At 40.5% G+C, this 24,667-nt stretch overlaps 1 long non-coding RNA gene across 13 annotated transcripts in view; it reads left to right on the top strand.

Moving 5' to 3' along the window:
- The window catches only part of LOC113459103 (uncharacterized), a 202,898-nt gene that overhangs the window by 110,583 nt on the left and 67,648 nt on the right, over positions 1 to 24,667 (top strand). For 12 of the 13 annotated variants that reach the window (XR_012580579.1, XR_012580577.1, XR_012580574.1 and 9 more), the window contains exons 3-4: positions 18,217 to 18,300; positions 19,954 to 20,053. This is a non-coding gene — a long non-coding RNA (uncharacterized LOC113459103). The remainder of the gene's footprint in view (positions 1 to 18,216; positions 18,301 to 19,953; positions 20,054 to 24,667) is intronic. The other variant, XR_012580581.1, reaches the window with a different exon arrangement.

Here is a 24,667-nt window from a genome sequence, read left to right as displayed (position 1 = left end):
TCCCCTTTTTTAAAAAAATTGCAGGGAATATCAGTGATATCTCAGATTCGTAGCCAGTGTGAAGCACAATTCTAGAGCTCTGCCTTATTTGTGCTTTATTGCCTCACAGACTTGAATGGACAGAAACTCTTTACAAAGCTCATTTTCTCTATCGCTTTTTGTCTTTTAAATTATCTGACTACTATTGACCCCAAAGCACACCAGAAGCCTGCCATTTCTTAAGATAGTGCAAACTGAAATAAAAATGCAAGTCTGTGGCAATAGCTTCTGGTAATTGTTAGGAGGAAGAAATTACACATTCCCAAACAAAATTTTCCAGTGAAATGAACAGAATGTAATCTGATAAAAATGCAAAGGGCCCTGGTGAAACTCAGGTGGGAAACCAGTCTGAGGGTCCTGAGAGCAGAACTGAGGCAATGTGTCACCATTGCAAAGGTGACACAGAAACACGTCAAACATATAATGAAAATATAGACAACAATATTTATTGCTTTTTGACACAAAACATAATATTGTTGGTGCTCATAACAAGTCACCACAATTGCATATTGTTGGCAATGTTCGAGCATTCATTAGGCTGAGTTATCATATGGCTGATGTTAATTATACAGCTCATTTGCTAATTAGATGTGAGTCCTCCTGGAACTTAAAATGAGGCTATTGCAATTTGTATTAGGAGGCCACTTAACTGTGTGATGTGAGTTGTGGTTGCTTGTTCCTAAGACAAATGTAAGCATAACTTCTCCTCTCCCACTTTAAAAAGCTTTTCTTGAAGTTGTTCTTGCTTAGAATTTACTGGTTGGTACCAGCACTCCAGTGGAATGGCTTCAACATGATTAAATACACCAGTTCCTAATTGTATTTTCTTTCACATCTACATTTTTTGCCTTGTTCACTGTTTTTCTTAACTCAATTTCTAGTATAGTGCAAAGTTATAGATAGTGACATCTGTGGCAGAAATGGCATTATCTCTTTGTTTCTATGCTATCCCTTCTACAATGTCCAGAAGTGTTTTAAATTTCTTCCTGGTGATCTGTGCCTCAGGGAGGGAAGATAGGGGAGGGATAGGAAAAAAACCTTTGAAGAAAATGGAAAATCCATTTGCACAGATGTCTGGAAAATCAGTTTCCTCCCAAGCTGTCTCAAGACTTTTGAAGAAATCATTATATTACCTTTTAATCCCCCAGTGCCAGCAGTTGCCTGTGTGACCAGACACTGCCAGTGATGGTCTGTGTGTGTCTGTCAGTATTCCCTCAGTGTCCACATGTTAATTAGATTTGTTCCTGTGGAGAGGCACATAGCCATATGTATTTTTTGCTTTTCAAAATTTGACAGACATCACGAATTGCAGGTATTAATAGAACCTGTCAAACAGTATGGGACACAATTTACTTCCTTTTTGGCACCTAGTGTATCCTGTTTCTATAGTGAGGAAGTACTACTGCAAAAATATTGGCATCTGCATTGCTTGCAATTGTCCATTCAGCAGGAAGCTGGGATATTCAGCTTTCCCATCTTCTTGTTGCAGGAGAGTTGGAACTGAATGTGAATCCAGTATTTTTTGTATTCATAGTACTGGAGCGTGGAGGACTGGGCTAGAAGGGAGTCTTTGAGGTGCACAAGGAATAATCCTGTGTTTTGCACACATATTTATATATTAAGTTGCTGTTAGCTAAAGGATTGATAAGGTATTTACTGCTTTCAATACTACTATCAATTATGTACAGCTAAATCTTTATCCCTTATTCACTCAGGTAACTGCACAAAAGCGAGAGGTTACCCACCTTAAAACATAAAAAAACATTTTCCTCATGTTTTATAAATTATTATTAAACTAGTAAGTTACTAATGTAATGGTGATACTGTGTAATTAATCTGATATCCCACGTAGACAATACTGGCTTTGTAGCCTTAATGCTGAGTACACAAATCCATGCAACTCTTTCAGTAACAAGGCTTTGCTTTAATTGCTAACAAAATCTGGAAAAGTTCTTGTTGAGGATGTGTCTTCATATAAAATGTTTTATTGGGCACCTTTGGGTAGGAAGTGGTGAGCCAGACTGATTGCTTAAGCCTCAGCCACTGAAATCATAATTGTGTGTGTTGGTGACCCTGGGATTAGGATAAGACAAAGAAAGTCCCTCTGTTTTTAAGGTCACTTTGGTGTTTAGATTTGTTGGAGGAGAGACTACTTTCCCATTGCAAAAATGACATTCCCTCTCCACTTTTTTCTTCCCTCATTAATGATCCCTGTGTAAGGGTGATGCAGATTCTCTCTGAGCTTTGTCTGCCCTGCCACAGACAAAGGTGATGTGCCCGAAGCCAACCGCGTCACCTCTCAAAGCCACTTAAATGTGCACTGTCTCAAAGACGAGAGCAGACGTGGGGTAATTGGCTTTCTCCTGGTAGTAAGTAGAGCTGTGTTAAATGTGGGCCTGAGGGGAACCCCTGTTTTGGGCTGTAGTTTATTATTAGGTGAGGAAATTACTGGACACCTCCAGCTGCCATTAATCAGCCGTGGAGTCTGACTGGAGCCAAGCGAGAGGCCTGTGGGTGGATGCCGCTGAATGGCAGGGAAACACAACGAGACAGAGACAAATGTTTTCCAGCTTAGCAGCACTAAACTCTGCCCTTTCACAGTCCTTAACATGCATGTTCAAATTGATTTAGTCTGTTTACCCCCTCAGCCTAACCATCCATTTCCATTGAAGACTGACAGTTTTATGTGTCGCTACCATGTTATTATGTGTTGCTGTGGTGCCAGTAGCGATAGTGTTTCAGAGGGACTCACTTCCAGACATAAAGGGAGAAGGGGGGCGAGGGAGCCCGAGTCACTTAATTCCTTTTTACAGGGTGCAAAACATGTTGAGCATGACACCCATTCTCTCTCTTTCTTTTCTCCCTTCCTTTCTTCCCCCACCCCTTCCTTTATTTACTTTTTCATTTAGATGTTGATTTGAGTCAACACATGCCATGGAAAATCCTTAAATGAACTTGCATGCTTGAGAAAGACATCTGTCAGGTGATGTAAGTGTCTGGCTTATTCCTCTTTCCTGTTTAGTTTACAAACATGCCATTCCTTCAGGGCTCTGGTATGCTGGCCAGGAGGCTGCCAGAGGTGGGTGCTGCTCAGGCAAGGAAAAGCTCAGGTGGGAAGCCCAGCAGCTTCACCTGGCTCCTGGGCATGCCTTAGGTCCATCACCACTGCTCTGCTGGCAGGTCAATGTTCTGATGTTTCTAGAAAAGCTGAAATTGTTTATTGTAGGCATTCCCAAAATGGGCACGTAGGGAGACGGAAGGGAGGAGTTGTTTTTCTGTTTTGCAGGGGTTTTTTTGAGACAGAGAACTTCAGCTCATTATCAAAAAGCCTAATTTCAGGGTTTGATTCCATGAACACTTCTTGTGCTTGCTCATGCCTTGTTCTGCTGTTTGAGGACTGAGAGTCCAGTGAGCAATGATAAAGATACAGAGGGAGAGCCAAGATGTGGCTCTTTCTGTATTTTGCCAGTTTTATATTGAAATAAAGGAAAAAAATGAAGAAAGACGCTTATTGTTTGACTCAAAGGCAGGAAACAATAAAAAATTCCAAAGAGACAGAAGGGGCTGACAGTGAATTTTGAGCATCTCAATGATTACAAGGGCATGTAGTGACAGGACAAGGGGGAATGGCTTCAAACTGAAAAAGAGTAGGTTTATATTAGATGTTAGAAAGAAATTGTTCTCCTCCTCCTTAATGGCTGCTTTGATAAATTTTGTGTGCCAGGACAGCCCTCAGTCCCTAATCTCTCCTTAAACTGGGCAGGCACAGTCACCAGTCCCTCCCATCTTTTGTGGGGTCTCAGCCAAGTGAAGTGGGAGCCTCTGTCCTGTCTCTGCTTCCACTGGAATATTGCCATGATATGCATTGAATATAATTCTAATATTCTGTTCTTGATGGGCATATCTAACACTTGGACTAATTGTTCATATAATTGCCAAACATCATTGTTGTTTAAAATTAAAATTAAGAAAGAAAGATTATGTACATATACACGCACATATATATACACACACACTTCTGTTTTGAAAAAAAAAGATGCCCATCCAGTAATATATGAAGAGATCTTGCACTATTTAAAGATATAAATTGCTCCTATAAACAAAGCTAAGGATTTATTTTCAGTAGGTTTCTAGTCAAAAGGATATGATAATGCTTAATATCCCAGCTGTGGAGTCTATGAAAATTTGCCCACATGCTGAGATTTAAGTACATGAGCTGATGAAATGGTGCTATAGGAACAGTTTCATCACATTTAATTTAAAAGTTGCCTTTTCTGAAATGGAAAAGTCAAGCAAAGTGTCACCAACATTTTCCAACATAACAGCAGAAATGGAATATATCAAAGTCAGTAATTATCATTGTATTGCTAAATGCTCAGTGCCCAAGAAAATCAAATCAGGGCCTTTCCTTAACTTTCCTGTACCTTCAGCTTCTTGCTGCAAACACACAGGTAACTGCATGCTGTCATGTTAGAAATAAGTATCTCTTTATCCAATGTAAACCAAATTTTTGGTGACTTACATGTAAAATTGCCTTGCCCAGTGAATTTTAAACAGCTGGCCTATACATCCTTTTCATTCAGCTGTTTTTCCTTCTGGAGGTACTTAAATAATATCTTGAGGGTGTTTCCTCTTAATGAGGTAATAATACCCATATCCTGGGCTAAATAAACTTGAGGCCAAAGGCCTAGGTGTTTATTAGCAGAGGATGTGGTTATTAAGAAATTTAACAGGAAGCACCCTCGAGTTATTATTTTATGACATTTCTAATGATTATGCGTTTGAGAAATAATTGGTTGAAAAATAATACTTATACTTTTAAGAGGGCAGGTGAAGGAGAAGATAATTTATAGGTCTGCTCTTGGGCAAACAAAGATTCTGTCAGTCTGGTACCTTCCCAAGTGGGTAGTGATACCAGAGGGAGGAGGGTCTGTTGTTGCCTTGGGCACCTGAGGTCAGCATTAATGCAAGAAAGCCGTGGAAGTTCTCTTTTTTCAAGGAGTTGGACTGTGCATCCTTTTAAGAGACTGCTGTTATTTGTCAACAGCAGAGGTAGCAGAAGCACATGAATTTGTGAAGTTTGTGTGTTGTTAGCTCTAATAAGTGACAGTTGGCACCCTAATCCTCTTTAGTAAGGGAGTTTTTCCCCTAAAGGAGCGATAATAATGAGCTTAGCACTTAGAAAAAGTGGTTGTCATCTCTGGATCTTAACTGGTTTTGCAGAGATGGACAGGGGAACAGAGACAACGGCAACTTAAAGAGCGTGCCAAGGTCCTGTCATGACTAAACAGGAGTTTGGAGAAGACTCTGGGTCTGGTGTTCCAGTGGTGCTGCTTCCTCTGCCTCGGAATACCTCCGTGCTGCAAATATTTGTGCTGCATGAGTAGCTGCAGAGGCCTTGGCTGCACTTGCCAGGCTCCTACCACCGTGGATAGGGTTTCATTTACAGAGCTTTCCACTCTGTGTGATGCAAACGCTGGCAGGGTGCAAAGGTTCTGATGAGAATGAGCAAACTGCTCCCAGACTCAGAGCTGAGCACAGATGTAGGTGTTTGTGAGGCTGGCAGCTCAGACAGATCAGATTATGCTGTTTAGCTTCACTCCTGTGAAATCAACTCCCATCTAAAATCCCACCACCTTTCCCTTTATTGCTACAGAACAGGAACTTAGTGGATTTAAACTTACAAAAAAAAAAAAAAAAAAAGGTGATTCAGGGAGCTGACAAGTCTCCACTTTTTTTTGTAGCAAAGTATTTTCAGGGTAAACAGCATCTGTGGGCTGAAAATTGTACCAAGACAAAGACACACCCCATGAAAAATACAGCAATGACTGAGAGCTGTGCTGACAGCTTGTTTAAGTTGAATATAGGATGCAAAGTTCCCCATGTCAGAACAAAAACACAATGGCTACTTATGTTTTGCCTACAATTAACAGAACAAACACCTTAATAGGCAAAGAAGACACAAACAGATGTTCTAATTGCACATCTGTGTGAAACTGATATTTGCTAGTTCCACTGTAGCTTGACCTCTGCACCTTGGGAAGCAGAAGTCCCACAGGATTTGAATGATTTATTGATCTGGATGCAATGAATATTGCAGAAACAAGCTGCATTTCTAGGAAGTTAAATACATCCTCATTCTGTGTAGCACTAATGCATGTTTGAAGGGAATTCACTCTCTGCTTTAATCAGAGTGGAGATATCAATGTTGTTCACCATGTCCTTGAGTAAGTGGGAAGAAAGATGAAATATGCAGAGGATAACTAGAAAAAAACCCTTTCAAAATATGTATGAAGACTTTTCATAAGATTAGTATTGACAAGTTTTCATGACATTTCAGAAATAGCAAATAATGAGTATCAAGGGACTTCAGGACCACCTGTAACACAGAATATATCCTTACCTCTATACTGGGAAACTGGACATAGTAGGTTTGTATTAAATTGTAAAAAAAAATTACTTCTTTTAGAATATTTGATTACACTGGTTTTGGTAGTTCTGTCTTTGGCACAGAACTGACTGGTGTGTGGTGCTTTGAGTGTTGTAGCAGTTCCACTGAAGTCAGTATTTCTGTCAGATATGTGAAGGCTGCGCTCCCAAGCCCAATGCTGGTTTTTATCTTTCTGTTTTCCACCAAGCTGCCTCTTGTTCCTGCCAAAACCAGTTAGACTGTGCTGGACTGAAGTACAGCAAATCTGTGTGTTTTAAAATGCACTAACTTTTCTATCCAGCTGTCTGAAATCGGTGCAGAGGATTAAACAAATGGCATTACAGCTTGATCCGTTCAACCTGTTCTGTGAGGTTTGTTGGTTGTATTTGTTTTGTTTTTCATAAGTGGCAAAAAACCCTGGAGTTTATTTTGCTAAAGAAAAGTGAGATTGAGGAAGGCACCAAGTCTATTACCATATACTGTGGTAATGTATGTAAAATACAAAGCAAATACACAAAATCAATAAGAAGACACATATTCATGCCTATATGGTGTGTATAATTCTCTAAGGATGACTCCATTAATGACAGGAGCATTACACAGCACAGCATTTTCTCTTTAAAATTATTTTTATATACTTTTGTACCTTGTTTTTGTTACCATGTCTTTTTTTTTGTTTGTTTTTTTTCCCCTGTGGTGCTTTATGAGCTCTGAAGTATTTTGTGGCACACAGAAATGCTTGAGTTAAGAGGCAAATCTTTCATATGTATTTGCAGCACTAACATCTGAATTCTAAATTTCTATTTATCTTTTATTAAGGCGGGTATGAAGGCATCATCTTCCAGGTGTTCTCAGTTAACTCCTTGGTGCACAGCAAACACACGCCATGTGTGCTGTGTATTGTGTCTGTGCATTATCTCAAGCTATTGAAGGACAGCATTTACCAAGGAAATAATTTAGGAGTTCATATATATGATTTTAAAAGCCCAATTTCCCTTTCCCTAGAAGTGATTTATATATAAATGTCAAATTTCAAATATATGACTCCCAAAAAGGCAGCCACAGAACACAAGACTGTGGTCATAACACAACTCCAGTGTCAAGGAAAGGCTGTATTTTAGGACTCTGATGCCATTGTTATGAAATATGGCCTGATTTTGGTAGGAGCAGCTACAGGATTACTCAAGACAATTGTACTTTCCAGTGTACAACATTTAAAAGGTCAACAGCTTTTTTTGCTTATGTACCATTTATACTGAGCAATGAGATGATAGTTTTGTCTGTAGGTGTGAGGGAAAACAACGAGTTGTTCTGAGTTTGTGGGACAAAAACGATGCACATACTGAATTTCACCTCATGTGGGCATTGACAGTGTGAGGAGCTCACTGTAAACACAGTGCAAGTCTTATATTGCTCTGTATTCTTATAGAGAATTCTTGCAGCCTAGCAAGGACAAGGATATTCCCTGAAACCTGTGCTAATGAAATGATGGAAATCAGATGCAGTGAAAATAAAACCTCTTCATTACTGTGGTCAACAAGAGTCTATATCTGGTCACTACTTGACAGATCATAAGATCCTCAAAAAATAGCAGTAAGATTGAGCTTGTAGTAAAAGATACAAGACAACTTATAGGGACATTAAAAAAAATTAAATGTCTTCAATTTATGTAGTCTGGAAAAGGCAAAAGAGATAATGTCAATTTTAATTACTGTTTTCTTCTGAACACAGGGAATAGGCCAAAGGGCATGAATGGAAATTAAAGAAAAATGGAAAACAGATGGTAGGAAGCATGCTACAGGAACTGGAATACAGGCAGCGCTGTACATAGTTTATAAAAAAGAAAAGTGGCCTTACAAGTTATTTTTTGTCCCATCTGAAACAACATCATCTTATGATCTGTTTCACAACAACATTATTACTAAATCAAGGCCTCATTGATAGTAAGTGCTGCAGTGTGGCCAGGATTTAAAATTTTCCCTTCTCCAGCTTTTATAAGACATCTTTGAAATATGGGTCAAGCAAAATTGGTTGCTGAAAGATAGCTGCATAAATTAATAGCCTGACATCCAAAAGTGCTGGTCACCAAAACCACCATATATTTCAGGGGATACTGGTTGAATACTTGCCATTTTGGAAAAGGTTGACATTGATTTAAATGCTTCAGCATGGGATTAGAAGCCTAATTTTAGTAAGCGCTTTGAAATAAATCATGTCAATATTTATGATGACATATTGCAAAGTGCTGTTGCTTTGTTTTAGAGGCTTTCATCTGGATAGGAAATCTTTTAGTCCAGGCAGAATTTCTTTCACTTTACAGCAGACTTCTCAAAGCTGAAGGAGCTGATTAGGAAATGGTGCTGACATGCAGCAGGGAGGTTTCAAAATTTGAAATCAGAAAGACTTTAAGTCACACGAAACCAAAGACTGTGTGAAACACAAACACCGAGTGGTAGTCCTGGCAATTAATCCTAGAATTCATGCTTGGTTTTGAAATTAATTTTTTTCCCCTCCAATCCTGCCCCATGAGGTTTTTTGTGCTATGGAACATCATGGCAGTTCTCAGAACGGCCTTCATAGGAAAGGCTGCTTCAAAGGAGAGGGGAAAAAAGGCTGAATGGTTACTTGCAAGCATGTTAACATAAGCTCAGTCATCCCTAGGCTTCCAGCACCATGAGGGGAGAAGGTAATGAGGTCATGGCTGTTTTTTTTAGGTTCTGAAGACTGACTTTGAGAACCGAGGAAAAGTAAATAAAGGATTATTTATTAAATGAAGAAAGGATTACCCATTACAGGATAAATCTTGCTTGCCTTACGTGTACAAACAGTTCTCATTGACTATGAACAAGTCAAATACTTACACAGGGCATTTATAACTTTTATGTAACCTTATAAAACCACATATATTATTCTATGTCCTGGACCTAAACAGCATGCAGAAAATAGCCAGTTAGGTGTATAGTGAAAAAAAGCAACCTCGTTTTTACTGCAGATCTCTCCAAAGATGGAGCTAAACAAGAAAACATCTCATCCACAAAAATATTCAGGCAACTAAGCAAGTTTCACTGGAGAGTCTCAATTGCTGTGAGAACAGAGTGGCTGGGAAAAGGAAAGGAGGAGGATGTGAAGCATGAAAGCATTTGGAAGGTATTTAGATGGAAAGTTCCTCCTCCTCCTGCACATTCCTGAGAGTACTCAGAGCACTGGGCAGGGCTGGCCCTGGGACGCTCCTTGCTGGATAACGGAAACCCTCATTATGAGATGCTGCAGATTAATTTCAGAATCATTTTCTTCTGGACCACAGCTGTAGTTACTCAAGGCAGATTAACCAGAACATGGTTGGTTTCAGCCCCTGCCCAGCAGCATGAGCCAAATACCAAGTTACAGAGGGTGCCAGCACAGTGTTAGCTGCTAACTTGGTGACTGCATGGCATTGGGGTGTCCTGCTCCTGCCTCAGCTTCCCTGGTGTCTGTACATGGCGTGTTTGTATTCAGTGGCCATTTGTGCCTGAATATGAGGCACTTGGGGACATGGCTTAGTGCTGGACTTGGCAGTGCAGGGTTAACAGTTGGACTCCATGGTCTGAGAGGTCTTTTCCAACTTAAATGTTTCTATGTCTGGTATTGAGTCACTTGGCGGTTTGTGCAGCCTTTAGCTGATGTTATGCTCTGTCCACTAGATACAAAAACTTTTCTCATCATCTTTCATCCTCACTGATTCAGCTGGAAATCACCCTGCTGTATGTTTCCCATAGTTTATCTCGGGAATGCGTAGATAATGAGCTCTCATTAAAAGAGAAGGAAACATTCAGCCTCCTATTTTAATTTTTTTCGGAGGAACAGCTGAATCCAAAGGGAAGATTTGGATGTTTTCCCCTCTTTGAAAAGTCAGCTACAGAAACTGAGGAGAGCAGACTTGAATCACCACTGGACAAGTGCTTTCAGCGCTGCTCTGGAGTAATTCAGACATTCTTCTCCCTGTGGTGAAACATTTGGAAATCCCTGCTTTTTTCATCTGAATGGCAAATGCCAAAACCTCAGTGTTTTTCGTGAGGAATTCTTGTCTTCTGGCCAGCTCAGTTATCTTCAGAGCAAGAACTGGGAAGTTAAGTCTATGGCAAAGGGAGGATTTCCACGTTCATGGGGAAGCAGGCAGCAGCTGCTTTCAGTCATTTGACCTCCTGTAGCACTGAGATATCAGACATTAGGATCATGACACTGCACAGAAAGTTATCAAATCAACTAATTCCTCCAGGATTTGACCATTATCTCCAATTTTTCTCTGTAGATGATTTAGTTAAGCTTAGACATTCATCATGCAACTTCTTAAGTTTATGCCAGGAAATTTTCACAGCAGCTATCAAGTAGTCCATGCAAACATTAAAAAAAAAAAAAAAGGCCAAATGATGCATTCTCTCAATTCCATGCTGAAGTGTATTTCCTTTCTTAATCAGAGTACATATTGCTATGGTCTAACCTGTCAGCCATAATCTGAGTTCTGTCTTCAGCTTGACCTGTGCCTGTGTTGTACCTTTTGCTGGTTGTGTTTCACATTAACTCAATGATAGGGCAGTTTTTATCCAGCTGAAATATTTGACTGGGCTTTTCCTTGTGTCTTGTGCATGACAGCTACAGTCCTCCCTTGAGCAGCTCCTCCAGAGTGTGCCTGCCAAGACTGCACTCCTAGAACAGAGTTTTGAGTAGCTCTCCTTTCCCTCCATGTGCCCCTTGTCCTCAGTCTGAAGGCCCTTCCTTCCCCCTCTGCTGGTCAGTCTCGTGATGCCTCCATCCAGTCTCTCAATCCCTATTGACAATCTCGTGTTTTCCAACAAGCTCATCTCAACTATCCAGGGGGAATGGCAATCCCATACTCTTCTTCAATGCTGTCCTTCAAACTCCTCTTCATCAGTGTGTTACCAGTCCCTCTGCTGGGGAAGGGTGATGATGTGCGTGTGACTTCAGGATGGTTTCACCATTTTTGGGGTTCTGGTCTCTGTCCAGATATTGCTTTTCTCCCCCAGCTCCTCTTCCTGGGCATAAGTTGAGTGTGAGTCAAGAGCTTTGCCATACCCATAACAACTGAATGTGGATTCAGCCATGACTCAGGATTAGGGGTCACCTATCAGGAAGCTTTCCTGGAGTCCTGAAATATTGTAAGGAAACAAGAAAAGTGTTTTTTACTCTTCAACTCATTACAGACTGTAAGGCCTGGATATTCAGCTTGGTACGTCAGGCTGTGCAGGTCTGGGTGTGGATTATTTGACACAGTTTGAGGCCACAACTTTAGCTGCTATTCAGAACATGAAAACTACTTTCTCATGGGTTGCTATATTTTTTTCTTCATCACTTGAATTACAGTGATTTCTTGTTGTGCCTGAGCAGAGTGCGCAAACTCTGCAATTTACTGCTTCCTGCAACAGTCTGACACAGTCCCCTGTGGGAGAAAAATAAGTTAAATAGAGAACTTTTTCCTCTCAAAGAATTATATTGATCTTGCAGATGCTGAGTTGACTTACAGTGTTTTTCCTTAGAGCACTTGGCTGCAGATTCACTTAAGAGTAAATATAAGAGCCCTATCATCATCTTTCCCTTTAAGCCTAAGCGTTATAATCTCTGTCAGTCAATGTCATGCAGTTTTTCTTTTAAAGATGAGATTAAATAATACAAAACAGCTCTTCAGTGTTCACTAAATTCTGTGATTTCCTAACTATAACTATCTAATTTCTCTCCAAAACCTGTGGTTTATATGCAGCCTGAATTTCAAGTGCAATATATAGAAAACATAAATATTTAAATTTGAGATATGGTTTACGCTGTTCTTTCCTGGAGTGTTTTTCCTTGTTTCAAAAACCACAAGAATGAAGCTCAAGTAGCCTACTTGAGAGGGAAAATTCATCATGTGTCTACTCCAAGGCTCTTGTGTTTTTTAAGGGCCAGCTAGACTGTGGTAAATAACCCACAGACCCTCACAGGAGGCAGTGCTGGCTCTCATTCCTTCTGGAAGAGCACAGGCTTGTATCTTCTGGTATCTTCCTCCTGCTTTTACCCCTTTTCTCTGAGATGGGAATGAAGAGGTTCTTTGGTCTCTGGAGACTTCTGTGATGTTTATTTGGCACAGACCTTTATAGTCTGAATTCAGTTTGACTGGGCCCCTCGAGGTTGGTTTCCACGTTCTGCTGCAATATGTTCTTCCCTGCAGACTGTAACCTGAGTTTGCAAAATGAGGAGGGCTTTTGGCATGTGAAGAGCGAATCTGTCTCCTTTACATCAGGATATACCAAGATATCTATATAGATGTATATAAATGATATGCAAAGAGTATGTGCCCAGCTGCTGGACCTCAGCCAGGGAGCAGGCAGTGATTTTTCTCCCTGGGGACAACCTTGTGGGCATCATCAGATGTGCATACCAGTGCTGAGGTGATTTTATGCTATTGGCAGCCAAAATACACCAAAACCAAGTACCCTTTGCTTTTGTTCTGCAGAGTTCCTGTGACTGACAGTGACTCTGACAGGCAGCTGGTGTTTCCACAGAAACTATGTTTAGAGCAAATTATTTAACTCCCCTTAGTAAATAAAGAGGGAAAAATATTAATCTCTGACACTGCATTTTACAGGTAATTGATTTTTAAAAATGACTTTGCTTTCTCATTTATGGTCAGGAAGCAATAAAACCACCCCCACAGTTCAGACATTCACCACAGAGATGTTGCAAATAGAGAGAGCCAGGAAAAGAGTGAGTGTAAAATACTTTTAAAACCAGGCATCACATTTCTCTGTAATGGTGGATAACCTCAATCATTTTCCATTCCTTCTCAGAGCACAAAGGGTATCATACTCCTGAGAATTACACCTCAGCCCTCCAAATGCTGCTGACCCTGTTATACTCCTTAATCAAAGATGAGATTCGTTTGAATGAACTTGCTGCAGGCAGCCACTGGGCATTATTCTGGAAACAGTTTTCCTAAGCCTATCCCATGCTTCCCAGCAATGTTACTGACGTTTTAATGTGTTTTCCCTATGGACTTGAGTGGCTGCAGGTGCTTGTGGGATACTGTGACGTAGCAATAATTGCAATTTCTTTTTGAGACCACAAGGAAGTGTTCTTCAGGTTGTGCTGCTTTCAGAAGGAACCTTTTGCTGGTGAGAAAAAATTGGTTGGTACTTGTAATACATGAGTTTTGCAGTTTTCTCTGTGACACCTTTTCCAAGTTACTGTGGCAACTGTGGCCTGAGAGTTGTCTGCCTTATGGATGGGCAAATAATGTGAGCATTAAAGAGGCGTGCTGGGGTCAGAGGTTGGCTGATGTTTGTTTAATTGAGTCCTGTGGCACAAGCTGGAAAACCCTCAGCAGGGAGCATTGTCATTAGGGCACATAAGAATCCTGGAATAGGTCAAATAATTTGAGCCTGACCTTCCTGCATTTGGTGGAGCTTTAGGGTTTGGTGCACAATGATTTTAAGCTGCTTTTTCAATTTCCTGATCCTAAACATGCTAAATATATTCTTGCGCAATAGTGAAACACAATGTCCAGATCCTATCATGAATGATAGCTACTACTGTCTTTCTATTTTTGAATTATGATAAGATAGATTCTGCAGTGCTTTAGCATTTCCCTTCACATCCAGTTTATGGAGAAAAAAAGAAAAAAGGTAAAATATGATCAAGTAGTTTTCTCTGGTTTAAAACAATTCTGTTCCTGAATGAGATGGCTGGCACAAATCACTGATGGACATGAATGCAGAACGATGTGCTGAGTTTGCACTGCAAGCTGAAAAGGAAACAGATATTCCTGTGGGAATGGGAATTTTCCAGTGTGCACACAGTGCCAGTGTGTGCCAGGAACAGCAGAAGATCTTTAATGCACAGAAGGGATTTAATGACTTAATGAACCTGCTGTACTGAATCAGTCAAAACCCAGCAAGGAAAGGATTTAGAAAAACATGCTGACTTCTGGCAAGAACTGCTTATTTACTGGACTTCACTTATTTTATGGGCCATGATAGAGCATTACTTTCACATTATATATGAGGATAATTACCAGAATTTCAGTGAAGTAGCTGCCTCTTTATTTTCTGGGAAAAGTTCATGCATATGCAGAAAAAAAGCACTCATTTATACACATGATTCCCCTCAGAATAACTCAAAAGCCTGAGGATGTTATACCCAAGTGCTCTCCCTGTTGAAATGTAATTTCACTAATAAATGAATATACTGTAGGCTATACCATCTAGGAGAAGATTAATAATGATAATTGTGAGAAAAAAACCAGAAGTATTTTAATATATCATAAAGGTCAGACCTAAGTAATCTCCAACAACATCTTAGCATAACTAAGGCTGCATATAAAAATGGGTTTGAAATTCTGCACATCCTCCCCCTGCATAAGGCAGAATAGATTCCTCATTTCCAGTTGAGCTGGGACAATTGATAGCATCTGGCAGCTCAGCTATGCACATTTTAAATGTATAGATTCAGAAGGGAATATTATTTTAAAAGCATGCAAAGCATTGTTTTCAGAGAAAAGGAAGCAAAAATTATGTATTGCAAAAAAGTCGGACGTGCCTCTGTTTCAGTTTTAGAAACCTGGCCTATGTTCCTGAAGTGGTTTGGAACCACAGGCCAAGTTCCAAGGGGAACACCCTGCTCCCCATGGGGAAGGATTTATGATTTTATTCAGGATGTATGAAATGCGATGATTTTGGCTGGAGTTCAGGAAATAAGAGGGGAGCAGAGTCTCCATTCATTTACACCCCTGCCTGTTGTTAGTGAAGTTTTAATGACAACTAACAAAGGCAGACGTGGGCTGCAGAATGGGAACTGTGTGCTTTGTAAAAATGGCCAAAAATGAAATTCCTTCTGTGAGCAGGAGCTGCTGGTGCTGGCAGAGCTCTGAAAAACAAGGCTGCAGCTGAAAACAACAGCAGATCCTGAGAGCCCCGTTAGGGACCTTCCTTCCAGACCCTGAGTTCGTGTTCTCTCTGACCTACTGCAATGATCTGTTACAATACAGTGGGAACTCAGCCTTTGGAAATAGAAGCAGCCAGTAGTGTTTTCAAAATCTGTGGATGTGCAGACATGTAGCTCTATTCCCGGAATTTGCAGGAACTTTTCACCCCATGAGCTGCACAAATGGACATCTGTGCATTTTGAGAGAAGATTCTTAACATGGAATTTTTAAAACCTAACTGAAGTTCACAGTATCCAGTCATTTGAAGGAAATGCTTCCCGCTGTTCCTTCTCGCTGATAGTTTAGGGTTATCTAACACATGGCAACTTTCCTTTAATGAGAGCAGTGTGTGTGTGTAGGAAGAATCTCTATCTGAAAGAAGCAGTGCTGAGCCAGATCCCTGGCTTGCATCCATTGCCTTGCATGAGGGAGTTCCTCAGTACCCCAAGCTTCAGGAGCCTGGCCCCTGCAGCACCCTCTTGCTGTGCCCTCCTTAGGGGAACACCCTTGGGATGTAGCTGAGGCTGGCCAGGAGGGAGCCTTAAACAGTCTGTGAACTCTGGCAAGCCCCAGCTGCTGCAGCAGCCCTTGGGAGGATGTTGAAGACAATTTGGAACAATCTAGAGCAGCTCTGAGCTGCTGAGTGGGGTCCCTGCAGGCCCCTGTGTGGGATGGAAAGTCAGGAGATTGTTGTGGATCCTTGTCTGGCTGTGGGAGGTGGTGACCAAATACCTGCACTGTCTGTACCATCAAAAGAGAGACACGGGCCTTGCTGGGTGGGAACGAGGCCTCTGCCTCTCATCTAAACATATGTGCATTTTGTAAGCAAGGCAATAACCTAATGAAACCCTGGAAGCAGCAGATACTGCCTGGGAGGCTGAAAGTGAGAAGGGAACTCATGAGCTGGGTTCCACCTGGGATCTGTGAGAGCCTTGAGGTCATCAACAAAGATGTCTTGACTTGAAACCCTAAACTTTCTTTGGGATGTGCTGTGCACTGGAATAGTCAAGAAGGGAGTGATTTATTGGCATTTTATGCAGATAGAAGAGCCTCTCTAAAGGGAGACAAGTTTGCTGTTGAAATGGGTTTCTTTGTGATGGAAATAAAAATAAAATGTTAGGCCTGTTTCATGCCATGATGTAGATTGAAATCTTCCCCATGGCCTTGGAGAGAGAGAGAGAGAGAGAGGGTTCATACCCACCACAGATATATAATGTCAGCTACCATTACATTTTCCACATAGTACCCAACACATGCCCATTATGGATCTGTAATCAAGGCAAAGTTTTCACAGCCTCAAACTGATCAAAAAGCAGCAGCAATGCAGCAGTATGCCCCTGGGAAGCCAGAACATCATCACTACAAGTGTTAGACGCAGCAAATTAAAAATCTGAGACTCTTACCATGCTAAGCTCTCATGTCTTTCTGCCTTCTCATGTACTAATACTCCTAAATAAATAAAATATCAAAATGTAATTACAGGAGAGATTCTTGACTTTCCCTCGGCCGGAATATACATCCAGCTGCTTTGTTAATATTGCCATTCAGGTACAATTTAAAATCAGCAGAGAAAGTAATTCCAGAACCTGTACCAGAAGGTCACAAACTCCCTTTGAAAGCACTGATACTTCCTTTTGTTCACTCTTATGTATCTGATTACAAATTACTAAATCCTACTGCTATTTGAGAACTTTTAGATTCTAATCAGTACTTTGATGAATGTACAGCACAATAATGCAGATGAGTGATGTCACTCCTTAAGCATACAGCAGCGTGCACGGACAAAAAAGTGGAGAAACCATTCAAAAGCTCTGGGACCTTTGTGATCTGGGAGCTTCCTTTGTAACCCATCCCGACTGTAAATTGTTGCCTAACAACTTGACATTGTTAAAGTGTCTAATTAAACCTTAGAAAAACCACCCCATGCAAATACAAAATGTTCATCTTGGACTGTGAAGGGTTGCCTTTATGTTGGTAAAATAGAATGAAAATCCGGGATAAGGAAATGTAACAGAAGTTGACTTCAATAAATAAGAAGGAAACATGAGTAAGTTCAACAATGTCACCATTAAAGAGCTTTTCTTTATGAACTAGATAACTTCCTAATGCTTTGTGCTACAGCATAAAAGACTGTTTATTAAATGAAATAGAGGTAAACATCACAGGCTTTTTTCATGTAATAAAAGAAAAACAATGTAGCCAGGTTAAAAGATGAGCAAAAAATTCTTAAAAGGCTCTTTTTTGTAAAATGTAATGAAACCAAGTGGTTGAAATGAAAATCATAAAAATAAACATAATCTGTGTAATTTTTCTGCTGCCGGTGGCATGGTCCTGATCTGTTCTTTTAGTCTGTTTAAAACACTTATATTCAGTATTTTCAATGGGTATGAAAATTCCATAGGACTGTTCTTGGTTAAACCAGTGCTGAAGGATGTGAGGATAGTGCTATGAATTTAGGAAAGGCAATAAATGCAGAAATCTGCTTCTGTTACCTCTTCAACACCATCTGGCAAGGGATGATGCCTGTCCTTTCTGATAGTGTTTATAAATTTTTGCCTGTGTAGTTATGCTTTATGATGTCAATATTCTTTTAATGTGGATTATAAAGGAGAGACCTTGCCTTAGTTTAAAGCATGCACCATTAAACTAGAATAACTGGGGAATTTGCTGTAAAAAGAGCTTTCCTGCCACCTCACACTGTGTCTGGGTGGTAGTTTGTTATGTGGTGCACTTCTTCAGAGGTGCTGCTACCTGAAAGCATCCTCCTTTTAATAACCTTCTTCCTTTTCTCTGCCAGGGACTTCTGACACTCCCAGCCGAAGTACAAGAAAAGGACTTCACACAACTGAAGTACAAGAAAAGACTTTCTGCTACATTTTAGGTAATCAGTGGCTCTTGGTTGTAAATGGGATTAAGTGATCTGGTGATTGAAATAGTGTAAAAATACCAAACCACTTGGAAGTCTGCCACCAGAAGTGAACACATACTTGATGGTACAGGGTCTAATGAGAGTTATTCATTCAGTGCTTATTTGCAGCTCAAGAATTATAAACCAGCTTTCCTGCTCCACTCTTGGAAATTAAGCCTATTTCTTTATTTTCCTGTCTTTTTCTTTATGAGTGTATATATCCATTTGCACAACTGCAGTTGCCTATGCTGTTTTGTCTGGGAAGCCCATTGTACAAACCTAAAGCTTTTCCCTGCTCAAAGGAGGTTTTGCTTGCAGTGTCACTTTGATTATGGCAGGGTCCTGTCTTTTTAACACTTAAGCATGTTGTGTCGCCACATGATTAACATTTAAAGCTGCTTTAGCAGTGCAAGTCAGTCTCACTTACATACTTTTCCCCCTTCTTGATCTTAATATGGGAAGTCACTATCCTCTAACTGGACAAATTTGTTTCAAAATGAGCTTGAAAAGCACATGGGTCATAGCAACTATATCACTTCATATCATTCCCCCTTCTTCCTCTTCTTCTATTCTCTAATGCATCTGATGCACTTTAAAAGATCCTGGGAATAAGATAAGCTGGGAGAAGTCTCCAGTTCTTTCAAAAGGGATCAGGGATTCTGAAAAATTGGAAGGGGTCACCTTGAATCTGTGTAAGAATGAGAAAGGCAGGCATGCCAGCCCAGATGGTCTTTCTTTATACTTTTTATGCTATAAAAAGGGGCATTACTGTTTCTTGCATGGAAGGGTTTTTATGATCAAGAGCAGAAGAGAAGGACTTAGAATTGTTAATATACTGCTTGAGTGCTTAGCCATTTATATTTACAGTAATTTCTTCTGGAAAAAAAAAAAAGTCCTTCTCCTGCCAAGTGTAGGAAAAATAAAGGCTGATTGAATTAAGTCTGGGAACCAGTTTGATTAGAAACTGAAACAAATCTCCTAGGACTCTAGAAAGCCAGTTCATTTGTGGCATTCCTTCTATACTCTAATGGGCTCTGATGCTTGATACTGAATGATAAGAAATGCTTGTTTCTGAAAACAGCTGTTGTGGGTTTGGTAGTTTGGAACTGCTTTTGAGAGCTGAATGTAAACCATAAATATGTGAAAATGCATGCAAGTCAGATTGCTCCTCCAGATAGGACTGGAACCCGTGGTCATTGCTTCAAAAATATTCCCAGAAAAGCAGTAGAATTACACCTTCCTCTTTTGGAAAGAAAAGCAAAACCACCATTATTCCAGTGAGGCTGTGCAGGGTCTGTAATGTGTGCTCTGTGACTTAGAGCAGGCACTGGGTGCTACCACAGATCAGCATTTTGGTGTTTTCTGAACTCTACCCTGTGCCATTATGCTGGGATGGTGCTGGCATTCCTTCAGAATCTGATTAAAAGAAAAAACATTTCTGTTCTGCACTCATGTTAACATTACTCAGGCCTCCAAATGCTTGAAAAATTATGTCCCTGCTTTCTAACTTTTCCATCTGTCATTAAAACTTGCAAGGGATGCTTGGCTGTAAGTGCCTTGCAGAGTTTGGAGCCCTTCACCTTTAGCATGGTTTCAAGTGCAAACTTGAAAATTGGTTTCTTACAGCATTTTGTGGGGCATAAGTTGGGAGCTGAGAGCAACAAACTCCTTTGGTCATGAGATGAGCTTCACTTCACTCCTGCTGTTTCCAGTCACCACAGTTAAGGTAGGTGTGAACTCCTTGGGTCATCCCACAGGCCTGACACTTCTGTGTGTCACAATCCCTGAACAAACTCTGTAGTTTTGTACATTTTTAAACAGAAAAGTAGCTTTTTTCCCCTTTATTCCTAATTGTAAAAATGGCATTTAAAAAAATAAGTTCTGTAGCGACAAATGCATTTCACAGGTAGCTCTGTTTTGCAGATAGCTCTTCAAAAATGATGAAAGTAACAATTATTATCATTTCATGTAATGTATAATTATCTATTATTTACAGAATAAAGAGTGAATAGTGGAAGTAAAGATCATGTCATAACCTGCAGTATGAAGTGCTAGAGAGGAGCACTTTTTAATGTGGCTGCATTTTTCATGATTCAGAAATTGTGGGAAAGTGTTTCTAAAATACAGCATGGGCAGGCACTGAATTTCAAATTGGATTTCATGGAGCAGACAACACAACAATGAATTAACACTGACCTAATTTTAAAAATATTTTAACACCTGTTTTTTGGAATCAAATGATCATAGTAGAGTCTTGTTGAATGAAACTGTTATTAGACTATTTTTATGCCATTTTGGCCTATTTTATACCAGGACTGAACAATGTAAATTTAGTCCACACTTTGGAAAAAGGTTTTCACCCACTTTGATGTGCAGTGGAATAATATTTGATAATTTTGCAACACTTGCAAAATGCAATTTTTTTCAGAGAAGAGTGTAAAGAACTTTGTGCATAAGGCGTGCAGTTGCAGTTTGCATACACAAATTTTATGCAAATAGAAATAAAAAAAACCCATGTGGTGTAAGCTGGAAGTGTAATGCACAGATACTGTACGTGTAGTTGTGAAAAAAAATCTTTTTCTGGCTTCCTTAGAACAAATTTATCCTGTTACACCAGGATGACACACTGAAATCTGTTCTATCTTCTGCCTTAGCAACACAAACCTTTTACCAAAAAAAAAGAGTAAATTAGAAGCTTTTGGATTATAAACCTTTCCAAGACATTAGACATATGTATATATAATTTATTGACTGTATTCAGGAAGTAGATGGAATGAAAACTTGCTGAATTAACATGTTCAAATGAAGGTTATATGACATTTACCAAAGAGTTTTGTGACACAAATCTGGGGAGCAGATGGGAGGGATGGAGGAGGATATAGCTGATATTTCAATACATTCTTGCACATTTTCTGCGGTTTCTGTTTGGTTTGGTTATGTGTTAGGTGGGATCTGCTGCATGGCTCCACAGCCACTTGGACTCGATGCCAGATGGAGCATTCTTGGGTGCACTTGATGATTTTATGGCTGTTGGTATCCTGTAGGATACCCCACCTCCTTAATGAGCCCAGATAATTATTAGAGGGTTCTGTGGATGTGAGTTCAGTCTCAGGCTTAGGAAAAAGAAAGCATTCATTTCACCCTGGAGGCTGGGAAAAGGAAGGACAAGGGAGCAATGGAAAGATAGAGAAAGCACCAGGTCTAGAAGGGAGTATGAATGGAGGAAAAATATTGCAGTCAGGCATTGTTTTCCTTTGCTTTAAATGCCCCATAAGCAGAGCAGTCAACAGGCAGACAATTATAGCACCAGGCACTTTGGATTACATTAGGGTGCAGAACAAGCTTTGCTCTCCATGCTTTATGATATCCTCTGAACCCTCTGGAAGGATAAATGATATAACTTGATGTGACTCATACAGGAAAGCAGATAATCAGTGGTGTGCCATAATGCAAGTGAGAAAAAGACAAAATAGTCAAAGAGTGCTTACACTATGTTACTTTTATCTTCTGATATTGTTTATCATATTGGTATTATCATGATTATTTGCTAATGTTATCATATCACCTAATGACAAAAATTCCAGGCTTGGAGCCAGGATCCTAGACAAAACATCCTAATGCTTATGGCAGTTTCTCCCTTCGCTGGTTATTAAATTGTTTCTGTGAATGAAAGTAACGATTACAACGAGGGGAAATGTACACCATGCCAGGACCAATTTCCTGCCACGCCAGGAGTGATGCACACATCAGCCTCCTGCAGCTGGAATGATGCTCTGGGATGGAGGGAACCTGAGTTAGGACCTGAGGAGTGGCTGGAGTGACCTCTGGAATTGTGCTGCTGGCACTGAGGTCACAGATGCCTCATTTAGTCCTCTGGGCTGCAACGCCTTCCAGCCCACTGAAAAATGAAAATGCAGCAAAATAGTTCTGGCAGGGCAGGTGTGGGATCTCAGGATCTGAGTCCTGGGATGCCGGGCCCCCGAGACCACCCTTGGGGGGCCCGGGAGTCCTGGAATGTTGCCAGAAGTGTCTGGTAGCTGGACTTTAACCCTACACAGGAGACGACAAGGATGAGGGCTTCACCGGGGTGAAGGGCGAAAAGATTAGCTAATTAGAGGGTGAGAAACAGGGTTTAGGATTTATGTACAGGGGGGTTTAGAGGAGTAAGATGGAGGAATTGGGGTGTGTCCTGTCCTTCTTCTTCCTCTTCTCCTCCATCTTCTTTGGCCACGGTGGCACCTTTGGATTGGTTATTACTGAGAGTACACCGAGTTATAAGAATAGATGGTATTGGGGAAAAATGATAAATATTGTATACGTAACAAAGGGTATAAAGATAGGTGGCTGCCCGGGAGGGCAGACAGTGTGCCCATGGCTGACTGCTGAGCAGATCTCTGTTCGGCTGAAAGAACATCTTTTAGATAAACAATTAATAAACATAAAAACCGAAAGAAGAACTGAAGCCTCTTCTCGTTCTTCGATACGCGGGCTGCCCCAAGGCCACCCCGGGCCTTCCAGGCCCCTCAAACAGCCGAGATTAACCGGACAGGCAGGGAGGTGTTCAGGCTGAGGTTTCAGTATGGATTTTCTGTAGGGATATCAGCTTCATGGCAAAGTTAAAACCTTCCCATCCATATCTGCATTTTACTGCCTTTTCTCTTCATGTGTTTCTACTTATTAAGTTATGCTAAAGGGTACCGAGCAGACACTTGATGAAAATGGAGTGCCCTGGTTTTTCCAAAAAGACTAATAATTAAAAACCCCCCTATCATCTGCAGTTTTATGGGGAACCTTGATTTATGTGTCCTATTTTTCTAAACCCCTTTTCTTAATCCTTTTGTAGGCAGACTTGACATTTCCCAGAATTAGCTAATGTTATACCAGTAAAAATGTCCCTTGAAAAAGGGAAATATAAGGAACTTTTCTACTGAGGGTTGCATTCAGTCATATTTTTTCCATGAAATCATGCTTCTGTGGAGTTCCTAGGCTCTCATTGGAAGATCCTGCTGGATCTTGAACTGCAGTGAGTGTCCCTTACATTCATTAGTAGCTTATATTGGAAGCAAAGGGCTTCTGAGCTTTTCAGCTGTAATTCAACAACATTATTCTTAGGCAGGAAGGTGAAAATTTATTTACTGAAAGTAAAATATTTGCTCTGGCCAGAATGCCATTTTTGCCACTAGCACTGATGCCTTTTAGATGAAATTTTGGTAGTAGCCTAGTAAGCCTGTGATTACAAACACAGGTGAATTTAATAAAAATTCAGTCTGCTCTCATTCCTTTTGGTGTAAATCCAGAATATTTTACTGAAATCTATTGCCATCTGACTAAACTTTGTTTCCAGGGGCTGCCAGTATACAGAGCCTGGTGTTATCAGCCCAGGTATATTTAGGTTTTTTCATCACCATAGAAAGCAAGGAAAAGTAACCAATCTACTTTACAAGTAACCAGGTGACATAAACTCATGTTACTGATGTGGCAATTATCTGGTCTGGTAATTATGACCAATGGCAGCAGCAACAATAATAATAATAATAATAAATAAATAAATAATGCAAAACTGACCTCCTGAGGGAAGTATTTCTGTCCCTTACAGACAGAACTGAACAGAACTGTGTAGACAGACTGAACCCAGGAGATTAAATAGCCTGCCTAGCAAAAGTTTCACCTCCCTTTTTGAATGTCCCAGAATTTCCAGTTTTGATCCCCTAAATGGAGGCATTGGAAGTGGCAGTCAGAACTTGCTGTGGAGGCTCTGGGTGTGCTGCACTGGCCATGCCAAGCACTCCAGTGCAGATGCTCTGAGCTCAGTGGTACCTGCCTGGATTGGGCAGCTGAGCCTAAGGGTTCTGGTTTACACTTTTGGGTCCAGCTTGGGCTTTTCCATGTCAGAAATTATCTAAACAGCTATTAGGCCTGCAACAAATTGCAGTGGAAAGATCAGCAGAGCATGGAGAAGCTGTGTTTACAAGGAACCAGTGACCACTTGCATAACAAAGCTGTCAATGATTTATAAAGTGTGCAGACACGATACCACAGAAAGTCTCTCTCAAAACAATTGGTTACTCATTGCTGCATGGTTTCAGTAATCTCCTCATCTTCCTGGATGTGCTGGACAGCAGGAAGGCCCTGCCCTTCTCTTTAGCATCTGATGATCCTTGGACAACTTTGCTGCCCTCCCTGTAAATGAATGTCAGCTTTCCTACAGGAGGACAGGGCTGCCTGCTGAAGTACAATGCCTGTTTTATTTGAATGCGCTCTGGGAAACAATTTAGAGAGGATCTATATTAAACAATTCCTGTGCTACAGTGTTTGTACCTCAGAGAGTTAGGTCAAGGGT

Source organism: Zonotrichia albicollis, chromosome 5 (assembly GCF_047830755.1).
Source record: "Zonotrichia albicollis isolate bZonAlb1 chromosome 5, bZonAlb1.hap1, whole genome shotgun sequence".
Taxonomy (NCBI): Eukaryota; Metazoa; Chordata; class Aves; order Passeriformes; family Passerellidae; genus Zonotrichia; species Zonotrichia albicollis.
This window is presented reverse-complemented; position numbering and strand designations above follow the sequence as displayed.